This window comes from Papio anubis, chromosome 14 (assembly GCF_008728515.1).
Source record: "Papio anubis isolate 15944 chromosome 14, Panubis1.0, whole genome shotgun sequence".
In the NCBI taxonomy this organism is placed as follows: Eukaryota; Metazoa; Chordata; class Mammalia; order Primates; family Cercopithecidae; genus Papio; species Papio anubis.
Genome location: NC_044989.1, coordinates 31,439,037 through 31,457,518, shown reverse-complemented (window position 1 = coordinate 31,457,518; position 18,482 = coordinate 31,439,037).

Sequence of the window (18,482 nt, the reverse complement as noted above, 5' to 3'; positions counted from 1 at the left end):
CAGATTTTCCCAGCACCATTTATTAAATAGGGAATCCTTTCCCCATTTCTTATTTTTCTCTCAGGTTTGTCCAAGATCAGATGGCTAGATGTGTAGGTAATTGCTGGGGACTCATGTTTCGTGCAGTCTATATATCTCTGTTTGGTACCAATTACCATGCTGTTTTGGATTCTGTAGCCTTGTAGTATAAGTTTGGGGGAATCAGGTAGGGCCCTCAGCACATTCTTTTGACTTAGGATTATACTTGGAGATGCGGGCTCTTTTCTGGTTCCATGCTGAACTTTAGAAACCCAGTTTTTCCAGTTCTGTGGAATATTTAGTAGCCAGTTAGGATGGCTTTGGGTCTATAAGTGCCTTGGGCAGTATGGCCATTTTCCGCGATATTGATTCTTCCTATCCATGAGCGTAGTATATTTCTTCCATTTGTTTGTGTCCTCTTTTATTTCACTGGGCAGTGGTTTTGTAGTTCTCCTTGAAGGGGTTCTTTTACATCCCTTGGGGTTGGGATTCTAAAATTGTTTTTATTCTCTTTGACGGTGTAGATAGGGTTCATTCCTGGTTGGCTCTCTGTTTTATCTGTTACTGGGTGTATAAGAATACTTGTGATTTTGCACATTAATTTTGTATCCTGAGACTTTACACAAGTTGCTTATCAGGCTTGGGAGATTTTGGGAGGCTGAGACAGTAGGGTTTTCTAAATATACAATCCAAGTCATCTGCAAAGAGGACAATTTGGCTTCTTCTTTTTCTAACTGAATACCCTTGATTTCTTTCTCTTGCCCTGAATTGCCTAATGGAACTTCCAACTATATTTGAATAGAATTAGTGAGAAGACATCCCTGTCTTGTGCCAGTTTTCAAAGGGAATTTTCGAAGTTTTGCCCATTCCAGTATGATAGTAGAACATCATAAATGGCTCTTGTTTGAGTCACGTTCCATCAATGCCCGAATTTGTGTGGCGTTTTAGCATGAAGGGCTGTTGAATTTTGTCAAAGCCTTTTCTGGCATCTATTGAGATAATCATGTGGTTTTGTCTTTGGTTCTGTTTATATGCTGGATTATGTTTATTGATTTAAGATGTTAGACCTTGCATCCCAGGGATGAAGCCCTTGATCATGGTGGATGCAGCTTTTTGATGTGCTGCTGAATCCGGTTTGCAGTATTATTTTGTGAGAAGTTTTTAGCATGCGATGTTCATGGGGATGGTGGTGCAAGTTCTCTTTTTTATTTGTGTCTCTGCAGGCTTTGAGTATCAGGATGATGTTAGCCTCATAAGATAGTTAGGGAGGGTTCCTCTTTTCTATTGATTGGAATAGTTTCAGAAGGAATGGTACCAGCTCCTCCTTGTACCTCTGGTAGAGTTCAGCTGTAGATCCATGTAGTCCTGGGCTTTTTTTTTCGTTGGTAGGCTATTAATTATTGCCTCAGTTTCAGAGCCTGCTATTGGTGTTAAGGATTCAACTTCTTCCTGGTTTAGTCTTAGGAAGGCGTAAGTGTCAGGAAATTATCCATTTTTCCGTTTTCCAGTTTATTATTTGCGTAGAGGTGTTTATAGTATTCTCTGATGGTAGTTTGTATTTCTGTAGGGTCACTGGTGATATCCTTTATCAGTTTTTATTGCGTCTATTTGATTCTTCTCTCTTTTCTTCTTTATTAGTCTTACTGTGGTCATATCTGAATTTTGTGATCTTTTCAAAAACCAACTCCTGGATTCATTGATATTTTTTGAAGGTTTTTTTGTCTCCACTCTACTTCGGTCTGCTCTGATCTTAGTTACAGCTCTTGCCTTCTGCTAGCTTCCAGATATGATATTTTGCTCTTATCCTCTAGTTCTTTTAATTGCTGATGTTAGAGTGTCAATTTTAGATCTTTCCTGCTTTCCTCTTGTGGGCAGTTAGTGCTATAATTTTCCTCTACACACTGCTTTAAATGTCCCAAGTTCTGGTATGTTGTATCTTTGTTCTCATTTGGTTTTAAAAGAACATCTTTTTATTTCTGCCTTCATTTAGATTTATGTACCCAGTAGTCATTCAGGAACAGGTTGTTCCAGTTTCCATGTAGTTGGCCGGTTGTGATTGAGTTTCTTAGATCTAGGTTCTAGTTTGATTGCACTGTAGTCCTGAGAGACAGTTTATTTATAATTTCTGTTCTTGTACATTTTGCTGAGAGGAGTGCTTTACTTAATTATGTGGTCAATTTTGAGTAAGTGCGATGTGGTACTGAAGAATGTATATTCTGTTGATTTGGGAATTAGAGTTCTATAGATGTCTGTTGGTCTGCTGCAGAGATGGAGTTCAGATTTTCCTGGGTATCCTTGTTAACTTTCTGTCTAGTTGATCTGTCTAGTATTGTTGACAGTGCAGGGATTGTTGAGAGAGTCTCCCATTATTATTGTAGCCAAGTCTAGTCTCACCTTGATGGACTTGCTTTATGAATCTAGGTGCTCCTGCTTATTGGGTGCATATATATATATTTAGGATAGTAGCTCTTCCCTGTTGGATTCCAGTCCCTTTACCAGTATAATGGCCTTCTTTGAAAATATCTTTTGATCCTTTGATGGTTTAAAGTCTATTTTATCAGAGACTAGTATTTAACCTACTTTTTTGTTCTCCATTTTAGCCCGGTGATCTTCATCCATCCCTTTGGAAGGCATTTTAAGGCCTATGTATGTCTCTGCATGTGAGATGGAGTCCTCTGCCTGAAGATACAACCAGAGACTGATGAGTCGATTCTTTATCAGTTTGCCAGTCTGTGTCTTTAATTGGACCATTTCCGATCCCATTTGCATTTTAAGGTTCGCTGTATGTGGGCTTAGATCCTGCGATGGCGGCTTTAAATTTGGCTGCTCGACCAGGTTCCGTGCAGTCCCGTGGCCTGGGTGATGCTGGGTGACTGCTGGTGGCTGTTTAGGTCCTCTCTTGTAAAAGGCAGGCCTGTAATTGGTGACAAAATCACCCTAAGCATTTTGCTTGATCACCTTATGAAAGGATTTTGGTAACATACTTCCCTTACTTAAGAGCTTAGTTTGGCTGGATGAGGATTCTGGGTTTAAAATTCTTTCTTTAGAATGTTGTGAATATTGGCCCCACTCTCTTCTGGCTTATACAGAGTTTCTGCGAGAGAGATCTGCTGTGAGTCTGATGGGCTTCCTTTGTGAGTAGCCGACCTCTCTCTGGCTGCCAGATTTTTCCTTCATTTTGCTTTGGTGAATCTGGCAATTGTAATGCTCTTGGGATTTACTCTTCTCTGGGGAGTATCTTTGTAAATTCCTCTGTATTTCCTGGATTTGAATGTGGCCTGCCTACTAGGGGGTTGGGAGGATTCTCTGGATGATATCTGAAGGTGTTTTCAGCGGTTCCATTTCCCCACTTTCAGGCACACAATCAGGCGTAGATTTGGTCTTTACATAATCGCATACTTCTTGCAGGCTTTGTTCGTTTCTTTTCTTCTTTTTCTTTTTGGTTTCTCTTCACCAAACTTCATTTCATTCATTTGATCCTCAATCGCTGATACTCTTTCTTACCAGTTGGTCCGGGTTAGTTTACTGAAGCCTGTGCATTTGAAGCGTATTTCTTGTGTCATGGTTCCACATCTGCCATTCGTTTACTTGACCTTCCTCTGCGTTAATTGCTCCTAGCTATCAATTCTTCCACTTTTTTTTCAAGATTTTTAGTTTCTTTGCGTTGGAGTGCGTGAACCTCCTTTAGTTCTAGAGGATTTGATGGACTGGAAGCCTTCTTCTCCATCTCATTAGAAGTCGTTCTCAAATTGAGAAGCTTTTGATCCGTAGATTTACTTGCTGGCGATGAGCTCGCTCTTTGCAGGAATCGCAGCTCTGTTTTTCGATTTTCCAGCTTTTCTGCCCTGCTTTTTCCCCATCTTTGTAGTTTTATCTGCCTCTGGTCTTTGATGATGGTGGCGTACAGTGGGGATTTGGTGTGATGTCCTTCCTGTTTGATAGTTTTCCTTCTAACAGTCGGGGATATTACCCTCAGCTTCTTGAATCACTGGAGATTGCTTGAGATCCACTCAGACCCTGTTTGCCTGGGTATCAGCGGCAGAGGCTGCAGAGATAGAATATTGCTGAACGGCGAGTGCTTTCCTGTCTGATTCTTGCTTTTTGGAAACTTCCTCTCAGGGTGTACTCCGCCACCAAGCGAAGGAGTGTGGGGTGTCAGACTGCACTGCTGGGGATGTGTCCCAGGTAAGAGGCTACTCCGGGGGTCAAAGGGACCCACTTCCGGAGGCAGGCAGTCTGTCCCTTCTCAGCTCTCAACCTCCGTGTTGGGAGATCCACTGCTCTCTTCAAAGCTGTCAGACAGAGTCGTTTGCGTCTGCAGAGGTTTCTGCTGCGTTTGTTATTGTTTACTGTGCCCTGTCCCCAGAGGTGGAGTCTACAGAGACAGGCAGGTTTCCTTGAGCTGCTGTGAGCTCCACCCAGTTCGAGCTTCCCAGCGGCTTTGTTTACCTACTTAAGTCTTAGCAATGGCGGGCGCCCCTCCCCCAGCCTCGCTGCTGCCTTGCCAGTAGATTGCAGACTGCTGTGCTAGCAATGAGGGAGGCTCCGTGGGCGTGGGACCCTCCCGGCCAGGTGTGGGATATAATCTCCTGGTGTGCCCGTTTGCTTGAAGCGTAGTATTGGGGTGGGAGTTACCCGATTTTCCAGGTGTTGTGTGTCTCAGTTCCCCTGGCTAGGAAAAGGGATTCCCTTCCCCCTTGCGCTTTCCAGGTGAGGCGATGCCTCGCCCTGCTTCAGCTCTCGCTGGTCGGGCTGCAGCAGCTGACCAGCACTGATTGTCCGGCACTCCCTAGTGAGATGAACCCAGTACCTCAGTTGAAAATGCAGAAATCACCAGTCTTCTGTGTTGCTCGCGCTGGGAGTTGGAGACTGGAGCTGTTCCTATTCGGCCATCTTGCTCTGTCCCCCCATATGTAATTTTTATATATCATTTTTAAGGGTCAGTAAATATAATGGATTCTTTAAATTAAATTTTATATTTTGAGACCATCATGGATTCACAAGCAGTTTTATAGTAATAAATAAATATATATATAATATGCATGTAAAATTACCTAGTGGATATGCAGCCCATCCTTTCCTCTAGATAGCAGTTCTCAAAGAGTTCTCTACAGAGACCTTTTCAGAGCATTTAAGTGTCAATACTATTTGCATATTAATACAAAGACCAATTATACTAAGTATACACTAATGTAGGCATTACTAACATAGGTATACTAATGTAGGCACCTTGGAGATATTGTGGGTTCAATTCCAGACCACCACAATAAAGCAAATATCGCAATAAAGCAAATCACATTAAAAAAATAAGTGCTAGCGATTTTTGCACGTTGATTTTGTATCCTGAGACTTTGCCGAAGTTGCTTATCAGGTTAAGAAGCTTTTGTGCCGAGATGATGGGGTTTTCTACATGTAGAATAATGTCATCTGCAAACAAAGGTAGTTTGACTTCCTCTCTTCCTATTTGAATGTACTTTATTTCTCTCCTGCCTGATTGCCCTGGCCAGAAATTCCAATACTATGCTGAATAGGAATGGTGAGAGAGGGCATCCTTGTCTTATGCCAGTTTTCAAGGGGAATGCTTCCAGCTTTTGCTCATTTCAGTATGATGTTTGCTGTGGGTTTGTCATAGATGGCTATTATTTTGAGGTATGTTCCTTCAATATCTAGTTTATTGAGAGTTTTTAACATGAAGGGATGTTGAATTTTATCAAAAACCTTTTCTGCATCTCAAGATAGATTAAAGACTTAAATGAAAAACCCAAAACTATAAAAACCTGGAAGACAACATAAGCGATACCATTCAGGACATAGGCACTGACGAAGATTTCATGACAAAGATGCCAAGGGCAATTGTAACAAAAGCAAAAATTGACAAATGAGATCTAATTAAACTAACGAGCTTCTGCACAGCAAAAGGAACTCTCAACGGAATAAACAGATAACCTGAAGAATGGGAGAAATATTTTGTGAACTATACATCTGACAAAGGTCTAATATCCAGCATGTACAAGGAACTTAAACAAATGTATAAGAAACAAACGAACAACCCCATAAAAAAGTGGGCAAAGGACATGGACAGATACTTTTCAAAAAAAGACATACATGTGGCCAACAATCTCATGAAAAAACTCATCACTGATAATTAGAGAAATGTAAATCAAAACCACTATGAGATACTACCTCACACCATTCTGAATGGCTGTTACTAAAAAGTCACAAAGTAAGAGATGCTGGTGAGGTTGTGGAGAAAAGAAAGCAATTTTACACTGTTGGTGGGAGTGTAAATTAGTTCAGTCATTGTGGAAGACAGTGTGGCAATTCTTCAAAGACCTAAAGACAGAAACACCATTTGATTTAGAAATTTCATTACTGGGTATATGCCTAAAGGCATATAAATCATTCTATTATAAAGACACGTGTGTGTATGTTCATTACGGCACTATTCACAATAGCAAAGATATGAAATCAACCTAAATGCCCATCAATGATAGCCTGGATAAAGAAAATGTGGTACATACTTAGAAATAGAATTGCTGGGTTATGTGGTAACTCTAAACTTTTTGAGGAACTGCCAAGTTGTTTCCCAAAGTGGCTATACCATTTTACATCCCCACTAACAATGTATGAGAGTTCTAATTTTCCTATATCCTTGTTAACATTTGTTATTGTCTGTCTTTTTGATTATAGCCATCCTGAGAATTGTGAAGTGGTTTCTAAATGTGATTTTGATTTGCATTCCCTTAATGACTAATGATGCTGGGCATGTTTTCATGTATTTATTGGCCATTTGTATATATGCTTTGAAAAATGTTTATTCAGATTCTTTGCACACTTAAAAATATTGAGGGGAAAATTATTAATTCACTAATAATTGTGTAGATTTATCAGGTACAATGTGATGTTTTGATCTGTGTGTACATTACAGAAACGTTCAATTAAGGTAATTAATGTATCCATGAACTCACATATTTATCTCTTTTTTTGGTGAGAACATTAAAAATCTAGGTAAGCAATTTTGAAATATACCACACATTATCAACTAACTGTGGTCACTATGCAGTTTACTAAAATTTATTTTTCCAGTCTAACTAAAACTTGGTATCCTTTGATCAACATCTTCCCTTTCTTCCTCTCTCCCTCTTACCCTCAGCCTCAGGTAACCACCCTTCTACTCTCTGTTTTTATGAGATTGAATTTTTTAGATTCCACGTATGTGTAAGATCATGTGGTATATGTCTTTCTGTGTCTGGTTTATTTTATTTAAAATAATGTCTTCCAGTACCATCCATATTGTTGCAAATGATAGAATTTCCTTCTTTTTAAAAGCTGTATAATATTCCATTGTGTATATATAACATATTTCTTTGTCCATTCATGTGTTGATGGAAACTTAGTTTGATTCCATATCTTGGCTATTATGAATAATGCTGAAAATGGGAGTGCAGATAACTCTTCAACATATCAATTTTATTTCCTTTGGATACTGATATGGTTTGACTGTGTTCCCACCCAAATCTCACCTTGAATTGTATTAATCCTCATGTGTCAAGGCAAGGCCAGGTGGAGATAATTGAATCATGGGGGCAGTTCCCCCATACTGTTCTTGTGGTAGTGAATAAGTCTCACAAGATCTGACAGTTTTATAAATGGGAGTTCCTCTGCACAAGCTCTCTTGCCTGCTGCCATGTAAGACTTTACTCTGTTCCTCATTCACCTTCTACCATGATTGTCAGGCCTCCCCAGTCGTGTAAAACTGTGAGTCAATTAATCCTCTTTCCCTTATAAAATACCCAGTCTCAGGTATGTCTTTATCAGTATCATGAGAACAGACTAATACAGTACATTGGTACCAGTAGAGTGGGGTGCTGCTATTAAGATACCCAACAAATGTGGAAGTGACTTTGGAACTGGGTGACAGGCAGAGGTTGAAATAGTTTAGAGGGCTCAAAAGAAGACAGGAAAATGTGGGAAAGTTTGGAACTTCTCAGAGACTTGTTGAATGTGTTTGACCAAAATGCTGATAATGATATGGACAATAAGGCCCAGGCCAAGGTGGTCTCAGATGGAGATGAGGAGCTTTTTGGGAACTGGAATAAAGGTGATGCTTGTTATGTTTTAGCAAAGAGACTGGCAGCCTTTTGCCCCTGTCTGAGAGATCTGTGGAACTTTGATCTTGAGAGAGATGATTTAGGGCATCACGGGGAAGAAATTTCTAAGCAGTAAAGTATTCAAGAGGAAGCAGAGCAGGAAAGTTTGGAAAATTTGCAGCCTGATGATGCAATAGAAAAGAAAACCTTATTTTCTGGGGAGAATTCAAGCAGGCAGCAGAAATTTGCGTGAGTAATGGGGAGCCAAATGTTAATCTCCAAGACAATGGGGGAAATGTCTCCAGGGCATATCAGAGACCTTTGTGGCAGCTCCTCCCATCACCAGCCCAGAGATCTAGGAGGAAAAAATGGTTTCCAGGGCTGCACCCAGGGGCCCCCTGCTGTGTGCTGCCTCAGGACCTGGTGGCCTGTGTCCCAGTTGCTCCAGCCATGGCTATAAGGGGTCAACGTACAGCTCAGGCTTTCAGGTGTTGCAAGTCCCAAGCCTTGGTGGCTGTATTAGTCCATTTTCATGCTGCTGATAAAGACATACTTGAGATTGGGTAATTTATAAAGAAAAAGAGGTTTAATGGACTCAGTTCCTTGTGGCTGGGGAAGCATCATAATTATGGTGGAAGGTGTAAAGCATGCCTTACATAGTGGCAGGCAAGGGAGAATGGGAACCAAGGAAAGGAGCTTCCCCTTATAAAACCATCATCAGATCTCATGAGACTTATTTACTACCACAAGAACAGTATGAAGGAAACTGACCCCATGATTCAATTATCTCCCACCAGGTTCCTCCCACAACACATAGGAATTATGGGAGCTACGATTAAAGATAAGATTTGGGTGAGGACACAGCCAAACTATATTTATTTTGTACCTGGCCCCTTCCAACTTTCATGTACTCACATTTCAAAACCAATCAAGCCTTCCCAACAGCCCCCCAAAGTCTTAACTCATGTCAGCATTAACTCACAGTCCACAGTCCAAAGTCTCATCTGAAGCAAGGCAAGTCCCTTTCACCTCTATGAGCCTGTAAAATCAAAAGGAAATTGGTTACTTCCTAGATACAGTGTGGGTACAGGCATTAGGTAACTACAGCCATTCCAAATGGGAGAAATTGGCCAAAACAAAGGGGGCTACAGGCCCCATGCAAGTCCAAAATTCAGTGGGCCAGTCATATCTTAAAGCTCCGAAATGATCTTCTTTGGCCCCATGTCTCATATCCAGGTCATGCTGATGCAAGAGGTGGGCTCCTATGGCCTTGGGTAGCTCTGCACCTGTGGCTTTGCAGGGTACACCTCTCCTCCTGGCCGCTTTCATGGGCTGGCATTGAGTGTCTATGGCTTTTCCAGGTGCACGCTGCAAGCTGTCAGTAAATCTACCATTCTGGGATCTGGAGGATGGTGGCCCTCTTCTCACAGCACCACTAGGCAGTGCCCCAGTTGGGACTCTGTGTATGGGCTTCAGTCCTGCATTCCCTTTTCACACTGCCCTAGCAGAGGTTCTCCATGAATACCCCACCCCTGTAGCAAACTTCTGCTTGGACCTCCAGGCATTTCCATGCATCCTCTGAGATCTAGGTGCAGGTTCCCAAACCTAAATTCTTGGCTTCTGTGCCCACCCCTGCAGCAAACTTCTGCCTGGACATCCAGGCATTTCCATGCATTCTCTGAGATTTAGGTGCAGGTTCCCAAACATAAATTATTGACTTCTGTGCCCTAGCAGGCTCAACAACACGTGGAAGCTGCCAAGGCTTGGTACTTGAACTGGCAGGCTCAACAACATGTGGAAGCTGCCAAGGCTTGGTACTTGAACCCTCTGAAACTATGGCCTGAGCTGTACCTTGGCCCCTATGGGCCATGGCTAGAGCAGTTGGGATGCAGGGCACCAAGTCCCTAGGCTGCATACAGCAGGGTGGCCCTGGGCCTGGCCCATGAAACCATTTTTTCCTCCTAGGCCTTTGGGCCTCTGATTGGAAATGCTGCCATGAAGACCTTTGACATGCTTTGGAGACATTTTCCCCATTGTCTTGGGGATTCACATTTGGCTCCTCATTACCTATGCGAATTTCTGAAGATGGCTTGAATTTCTTGTCAGCAAATGGAGTTTTCTTTTCTATCACATTGCCAGGCTGGAAATTTTCCAAAATTGTATGCTGTTTCCCTTTTTAAAACTGAATGCTTTTAACAGCACCAAGTCATGTCTTGAATTCTTTGCTGCTCAGAAATTTCTTCTGCCATATACCCTAAATAATCTCCCTCAAGTTCAAAGTTCCACAGATCTCCAGGGCAGGGGGAAAATGCCACCAATCTCTGCTAAAACATAGCAAGAGTCACCTTTACTCCAGTTCCCAACTAGCTCCTTATCTCCATCTGACACCGCCTCAGCCTGGGCCTTATTGTCCATATCACTATCAGCATTTTGGTCAAAGCCATTCAAAAAGTCTCTGGGAAGTTTCAAACTTTCCCACATTTTCCTGTCTTCTTCTTAGCCCTCCAACCTGCTGCAACCTCTGTTACCCAGTTCTAAAGTCACTTCCACATTTTTGGGTATCTTAACAGCAGCACCCCACTCTACCAGTACCAATTTACTGTGTTAGTCTGTTCGCATGCTACTAATAAAGGCTTACTTGAGATTGGGTAATTTATTATTCTTTTTTTAAAAAGAGATTTAATAGACTCACAGTTCCACATGGCTGGTGAGACCTCACAATCATGGCAGAAGATGAAAGGCATGTCTTACATGGTGGCAGGCAAGAGAGAATGGGAACCAAGTGAAGGGTGTTTCCCTTTATAAAACCATTGGACCTCATGAGACTTATTCACTGCTATGCAAACAGTATGAGGGAAACTGCCCCCATGATTCAATTGTCTCCCACTGGGTCCCTCCCACAACACATGGGAGTATGGGAGCTACAATTAAAGATGAAATTGGAATGGGGACACAGCCAAACCATATCATTGGCTTACGTGGTGCTAGGGGTGCAGGTGCACAGAAGTCAAGAATTAAAGTTTTGGAACCTCTGCCTAGATTTCAGAGGATGTATGGAAATGCCTGGATGTCCAGGCAGAAGTTTTCTGCAGTGACAGAGCTCTCATGGAGAATCTCTGCTAGTGCAATGTGGAAGGGAAACATGTGGTTGAAGCCCCCACACAGAGTCCTGACTGGGGCACTGCCTAGTGGAGCTGTGAGAAGAAGGTCACTGTCCTACAGACCCCAGAATGGTGGATCCACTGACAGCTTGCCTGTGTACCTGGAAAAGCCACAGTGGCAGAGCTGCCCAATGCCAAAGGAGCCCACCTCTTGCATCAGCATGACCTAGATGTGACAAATGGAGTCAAAGGAGATAATTTGGGAGTTTTAAGATTTGATTGCCCCGCTGGACTTTGGACTCATATAGGACCTGTAGTCCCTGTGTTTTGGACAATTTCTCCCTTTTGGAATGAGTGTATTTATCCAATGCTTATGTCCCCACTGTATCTATGAAGTAACTAACTTGCTTTTGATTTTACAGGCTCACAGGCTGAAGGGACTTGCCATGTCTCAGATAAGGCTTTGGACTGTGGACTTTTGAGTTAATGCTGAAATGAATTATGACTTTGTGGAACTGCTGGGAAGGCATGATTAGTTTCAAAACGTGAGGACATGAGATTTGAGAGGGGACAGCTGCAGAATAATATGGTTTGGCTGTGTTCTCACCCAAATCTTATCTTGAATTGTAATAATCTCCACATGTCAAGGGTGGGGCCAGGTGAAGATTAGTGAATCATGGGGATGGATTACCCTATACTTTTCTTGTGGTAGTGAATAAGTGTCATGAGATCTGATGGTTTTATAAATGAGAGTTCCCCTGCACATGCTCCCTCTTGGCTGCCACTATGTAAGACGTGTCTTGCTTCCCCTTCACCCTCCACCATGATTGTGAGGCCTCCCCAGCCATGTGGAACTGTGACTCCATTAAGCCTCTTTTTCTTTATAGATTACCCAGTCTTGGGTATGTCTTTATTAGCAGAGTGAGAACAGACTAATTCAGGTACATATCCAGAAATGGAATCACTGGATCATATGTGTATTCTATTTTTAGTTTTTTGAAGAACTTCCATACTACTTTCCAAAATGGCTATACTAATTTACATTCTCACCAACAGTGCACAAGGGTTTTATTTTCTCCACATTCAACATTTCTCCACATTTAACTATCATTTGCTCCACATTTGCTATCATTTGTCTTTTCGAGTAATAACCATTCTAAAAGACGTGAGATGATATTTCATTGTGGTTTTAATTTACATTTCCCTGATGACTAATGATATTGAGCATTTTTCATATATCTGTTGGTTATTCATATCTCTTCTTTTGAAAAATGCCCATTCAGATTCTTTAGTTGGGTTTTTTGAGACGGAGTCTCACTCTGTCACCCAGGCTGGAGTACAGTGGCCGGATCTCAGCTCACTGCAAGCTCCGCCTCCCAGGTTCACGCCATTCTCCTGCCTCAGCCTCCCAAGTAGCTGGGACTACAGGCGCCCGCCACCTCGCCCGGCTAGTTTTTTTGTATTTTTTAGTAGAGATGGGGTTTCACCGTGTTAGCCAGGATGGTCTCGATCTCCTGACCTCGTGATCCGCCCGTCTCGGCCTCCCAAAGTGCTGGGATTACAGGCTTGAGCCACAGCGCCCGGCCTGTTTGAGATTCTTATGTGTTTTTTATATTAGTTCTTTATCAGATGTATGATTTGTAAATATTTTCTCCCAATCTGTGGGTTGTCTCTTTATTCTGTTAATTGTTTCCTTTGTTGTGCAGAAGCTTTTTAGTTTGATACAATCCCGTTTGTATATTTTTGCTTCTGTTTCATGTACTTTTGGAGTCCTATCCAAGAAGTCATTGCCCTGCTCAATGTCATGAAGTTTTACCCTTCCGTTTTCTTTCAGTAGCTTTACAGTTTTAAGGCTTACATTTCAGTCTTTTATCCATTTTGAGTTAATTTTTGTATATGATATGAAATAAGGGTACAATATTCTTCTGCATGTGGATATCCAGTTTCTCTACACCATTTATTGAAGAGACTATTCTTTCCCTATGGTGTGTTCTTGGCACCTTTGTTGAAAATCAATTAACTGCAAATATTTAAGTTTATATCTGGGCTTTCTGTCCTGTTCCATTGGTCGATGTGCCTTTTTAAATTCCGATAGCATGCTGTTTTGATTACAATAGGTTTGTAATATATTTCGAAATCTGGCAGTGTGATCCTTCCAGCATTGTTCTTTTTGCTCAAGATTGCTTTGGGCATTTACGGTTTTTGTAACTCCATATAAATTTTATGATTGTTTTTTCTATTTCTGTGAAAAATGACATGGAATTCTAATGCAAATTGCATTAAATATGCAGATTACTTTGGTTAGTGCATACATTTTAACAGTATTAATTCTTCCAATCCATGAACATGGAATATATTTCTTTTTACTTCTATCTTCGGTTTCTTTCATCAATGTTTTATCATTTTAAGTATACAAATCTTTCAGCTCCATGGCTAAATTTTACTCCTAAGTATGTTATTTATTTTTTGATGCTATTGTAATTGGGATTTTAAAAATTCTTTGGATAGTTCACTGTTAGTGTATGGAAACACTACTGACATTTTTGTTGTTGTTGTTGCTTGACTCAATAGTTTGTTCTTTTTCTTTCTTTTTTTTCTTATTTTGAGACGCAGTCTTGCTCTGTCACCCAGGCTGGAATGCAGTGGCATGATCTCAGCTCACTGCAAGCTCTGCCTCCTGGGTCCAAGTGATTCTCATGCCTCAGCCTCCCATGTAGCTGAGACTACAGGCAGGTTCTGCCATACCTGGCTATTTATTTTTATTTTTATTTTTATTTTTAGTAGAGTCAGGGTTTCACCATGTTGGCCAGGCTGGTCTAAAACTTCTGGCCTCAAGTGATCCACCTGCCTTGGCCTCCCAAGTGCTGGGATTGTGAGCACCACGCCAGCCCATTTATTCTTAATATATACGTTCACAGTTGGCGGTGGCTCCGCCTGGCAATCCCAGCACTTTGGGAGGCGGCGGGCAGATCGAGGTCAGGAGATCAAGACCATCCTGGCTAACCTGCGGTGAAGAGATCCGTCTCTAAAATGCAAAAATTAGCCCGAGGCGTGGCCAGGCATGTAGTCCCAGCTAGGGGAGGCTGAAGGAGAATGGCGTGGCTCCCTGGGAAGCGGGCTTGCAGTGAAGCAGCTCAGCGCCACCTACACTCCTTCCCCTAATTGTCGCGAACTCTGTCTCAAAAAAAAAAAAAAAAAAAAATATATATATATATATATATATATATATATATATATATATATACCGTTAAGTTGTATTTCATTGTATGGATATACTCCAATTTGTTTTTCTATTCTCCTATATTCAGATAGTTGAGTAGTTTCCAGTTTTTTTACTATTATAAATAAAAATGTTATGAACATTCACTTACAAGTCTTTTTTTGGAAATAGGCTTTCATTTTTCTTGTGTAAATAAGTAGTGAAATTTCTGGGTCTTAGAATAGATGTCTATTTAACTGTATAAAAATAGCCAAACAGTTCTCCAAAATATGAGGGTTTTACTGCATATTGTCTTCATTTGGCATTGTCATTTTAATTCTGCTAGTAGGTGTGAAATTATGGTTTTAATTTGCACTTTCAGGATTATGTTGAGCACTTTCCGTACTTAATTGGTATTTTGTATCTCTTACTTTGTGAGGTATCTTTTTAAGTCTTTTGCCTATTTTTATAGGGCTGTTGGTTTTCAAAATTTTAATTTGTAAGCATTCTTTATGTATGATGGATACATATCCTTTGTAAGATATTTGTATTGTAAGTATTTGTTTCCAATCTGTGTATTATCAATTCAATTTCTTAACGGTGTCTTGAGGTACAGAATTGTTTTTTATTTTGACAGCACTGTATGGTTGTATAACAAACTATCTCAAATTTTTTGGCTTAAAATAATGACAACATTTATTTTACTCATGAATCTATAATTTTGGTAGAACTCAGTATGGATAGCTGGCTTCTGTTCTCTTTGATGTCATCCGGGTGGCTTAAAGGCTGGGGGCTAAAATCATCTGAAGGCGTATGTCTGGAAGTTGATTCTGACTACTGACTTTATTTATTTTATTTTATTTTATTTCATGTTTTTTTAGATGGAGTCTTGCTCAGTCACCCAGGCTAGAGTGCAATGGCACAATCTTGACTCACTGCAACCTCTGCCTCCTGGGTTCAAGTGATTTTCCTGCCTCAGCCTCCGGAGTAGCTGGGATTACAGGTGCTCACCACCATGCCCAGCTAATTTTTGTATTATTTAGTAGAGATGAGGTTTCACCATGTTGGTCAGACTAGTCTCGAACTCCTGACCTCAGGTGATCCAGCCTCCTTGGCCTTCCAAATTGCTGGGATTACAGGCATGAGCCACCGTGCCTGGAAACTACTGACTTTTGTATGTTGATTTTGTAACCTGAAACTTTAATGAATTTGTTTATCAGTTCTTACAGGTTTTTGGGGGAATCTTTGAGGTTTTCCTCATAAAAGGTCACGTCATCAGCAAAAAGAGACAATTTTGCTTTTTCTTTTTCTGTGTGAATGCCTTTTATTTCTTTTTCTTGTCTAATTGTTTTGGCTAGGACTTCCAGTACTATGTTAATTAGCAGTGGCAAGCGTGGACATCTTTGTATTGTTCCTGATCTTAGAAGAAAAGCTTTTTAACCTTTCAGCATTGAGTATGATAGCTGTGGACTTGTCATACATGACCTGTATTATGTTGAAATACATTCTTTTAGTAATTACTGTTACATATATATTTGACTGTTGGATTTCATCTATAAGAAAACTGATGCTATGTTTGTTTTCTATCTTTTCCTAATGACATATCTTTAAATTATCACTCTTCTTTCTTATTCAACTGTTATGTCTAATTCATAATTTTTTATTTCAAAAAATATTTTTTGGTTCCAGAATTTCCATCTTAAAAATTGTTTTTACATCTCTGCTGTGATTTCTCATTTCTCTGTTGAGATATTAATGAATTGAAAGCATGTTTTGTTTTACACTTTACTTAGGTTAATTATTTTCGTGGGCTGAATTGTGTTCCTCTGGAGTAGGGTGGGTCCCTAATCCAGTATGACTTGTATCCTTATGAAATGGGAAAACTTGGACACATACACAGACACACACACACACACAAACATGAAGAAGACCATGTGAAAATGAAGGCAGAGATTGGGATGATGCTTCTACATGCCAAAGAATGCCAAAGATTACCAGCAAATCACCAATTAGAGGAGAGGTATGGAAGAGATTATCTGTCACGACCCTCAGAGGAACCAGTGCTGCTGACACATTGATTTCAGACCTCTAACCTCCAGAACTGTTAGAAAATAAATTTCTATTGTTTAATCGACCCAATTTGTGACAGTTTGTTAGAGCAGCCTTAGCAAGCTAATATGGGCTGATAGTTTATGCCAATGATGTGACTCAGAATAGAGATGATTAGAGGGGTGGGGCTTTGAGCAACACAGTATCAGCCTGACCTTTGCAAAGGGAAAGTGGCTAGAGACTGAGTTCAATCACATGGGTAATGATTCAGTTTATCATCCCTACATAATAAAACCTTACTAAAATTGCTGGACACTGAAGCTTGAGTGAGCCTTCCTGGTTGCAAATATACTGTATATTGTCACACTCAGATGCTGGGAAGGTAGTGCATACCGACTGCATGGGGAAAGAACAAGGAAGTTTCATATTTGAGACTCCCCCAGACTTCACTCTCTACCTCTCTTCCTTTCTATTTTTAATTTTTGTGGGTACATTATAGGTGTATATATTTAAGGGGTACATGAGATGTTTTGATATAGGCATTCAATGCATAATAATCATATCATGGAGAATGGGGTGTCCATCCCCTCAAGCATTTATGCCTTTTGTTACAAACAATCCAATTATGCTCTTTTAGTTATTTCAAAGTGTACAATTAAATTGTTATTGACTATAGCCATCCTGTTGTGCTATCAATTAGTAGGTCTCACTCTTTCTTTCTACATTTTGTACCCATTAACCATCCCTATCTCCTTTCCACCACCCACTACCCTTCCCAGCCTCTGGTAACCATCCTTCTACTGTTGATCTCCATGAGTTCAATTGTTTTGATTTTTAGATCTCAGAAATAAGTGAGAACATGTGATGTATGTCTTTCTGTGTCTGGTTTATTTTATTTAACGTAATAACCTCCAGTTCCATCCATCCTGTTGCAAATGACAAGATCTCATTTTTTATGACTGAATAGTACTTCATTGTGTATATGTCCCACATTTTCTTTATTAATTCATCTATTGATGGACATTTAGGTTGCTTCCAAATCCTGGATATTATGAACAGTACTACAACAAACATAGGAGTACAGATATCTCTTTGATATAAATATTTCATTTCTTTTGGGTATGTACCCAGCAGTGGGATTGCTGGATCATATAGTAGCTTAATGTTTAGGTTTTTTTTGATCCTCCAAACTGTTCACCATAGTGGTTATATTAATTTTCAGTTCCACCAACAATGTACAAGTGTTCCCTTTTCTCCATATCATCACCAGCATTTGTTATTGCCTGTCTTTTGGATATAAGCCATTTTAACTGGGATGAGATGATATATCATTGTAGTTTTCATTTGTATTACCCTAATGATTAAGGATGTTGAGTACCTTTTCATAGGCCAGTTTGCCATTTGTATGTTTTATTTGGAGAAATGTCTATTCAGATATTTTTTTCATTTTTAATTGAGTTATTAGTTTTTTTTTTCCTACAGAGTTGTTTGAGCTCCTTATGTATTCTGGTAGTGAATACCTTGACAGATGAACACTTTGCAAATATTTTCTTCCATTCTATGGATTGTCTCTTCACTCTGTTGATTGTTTCCTTTACTGTGAAGAAGCTCTTTAACTTTATGTGATCCCATTTGTCCATTTTTGCTTTGGTTTGCTGTGCTTGAGGGTATTACCCAAGAAATCTTTCCCCAGACCAATGTCCTAGAGAGTTTCCCCAATGTCTTCTTGTAGTAGTTTTATTGTTCGACATCTTAGAATTAAGTCCTTGTTTTTATTTGATTTTTGTACAAGGCGAGCGATAGGGATCCAGTTTTATTCTTTTTTTTTTTTTTTTTTTTTGAGACGGAGTCTCGCTCTGTCGCCCAGGCTGGAGTGCAGTGGCCAGATCTCAGCTCACTGCAAGCTCCGCCTCCCGGGTTCCTGCCATTCTCCTGCCTCAGCCTCCTGAGTAGCTGGGACCACAGGCGCCGCCACCTCGCCCGGCTAATTTTTTGTGTTTTTAGTAGAGACGGGGTTTCGCCGTG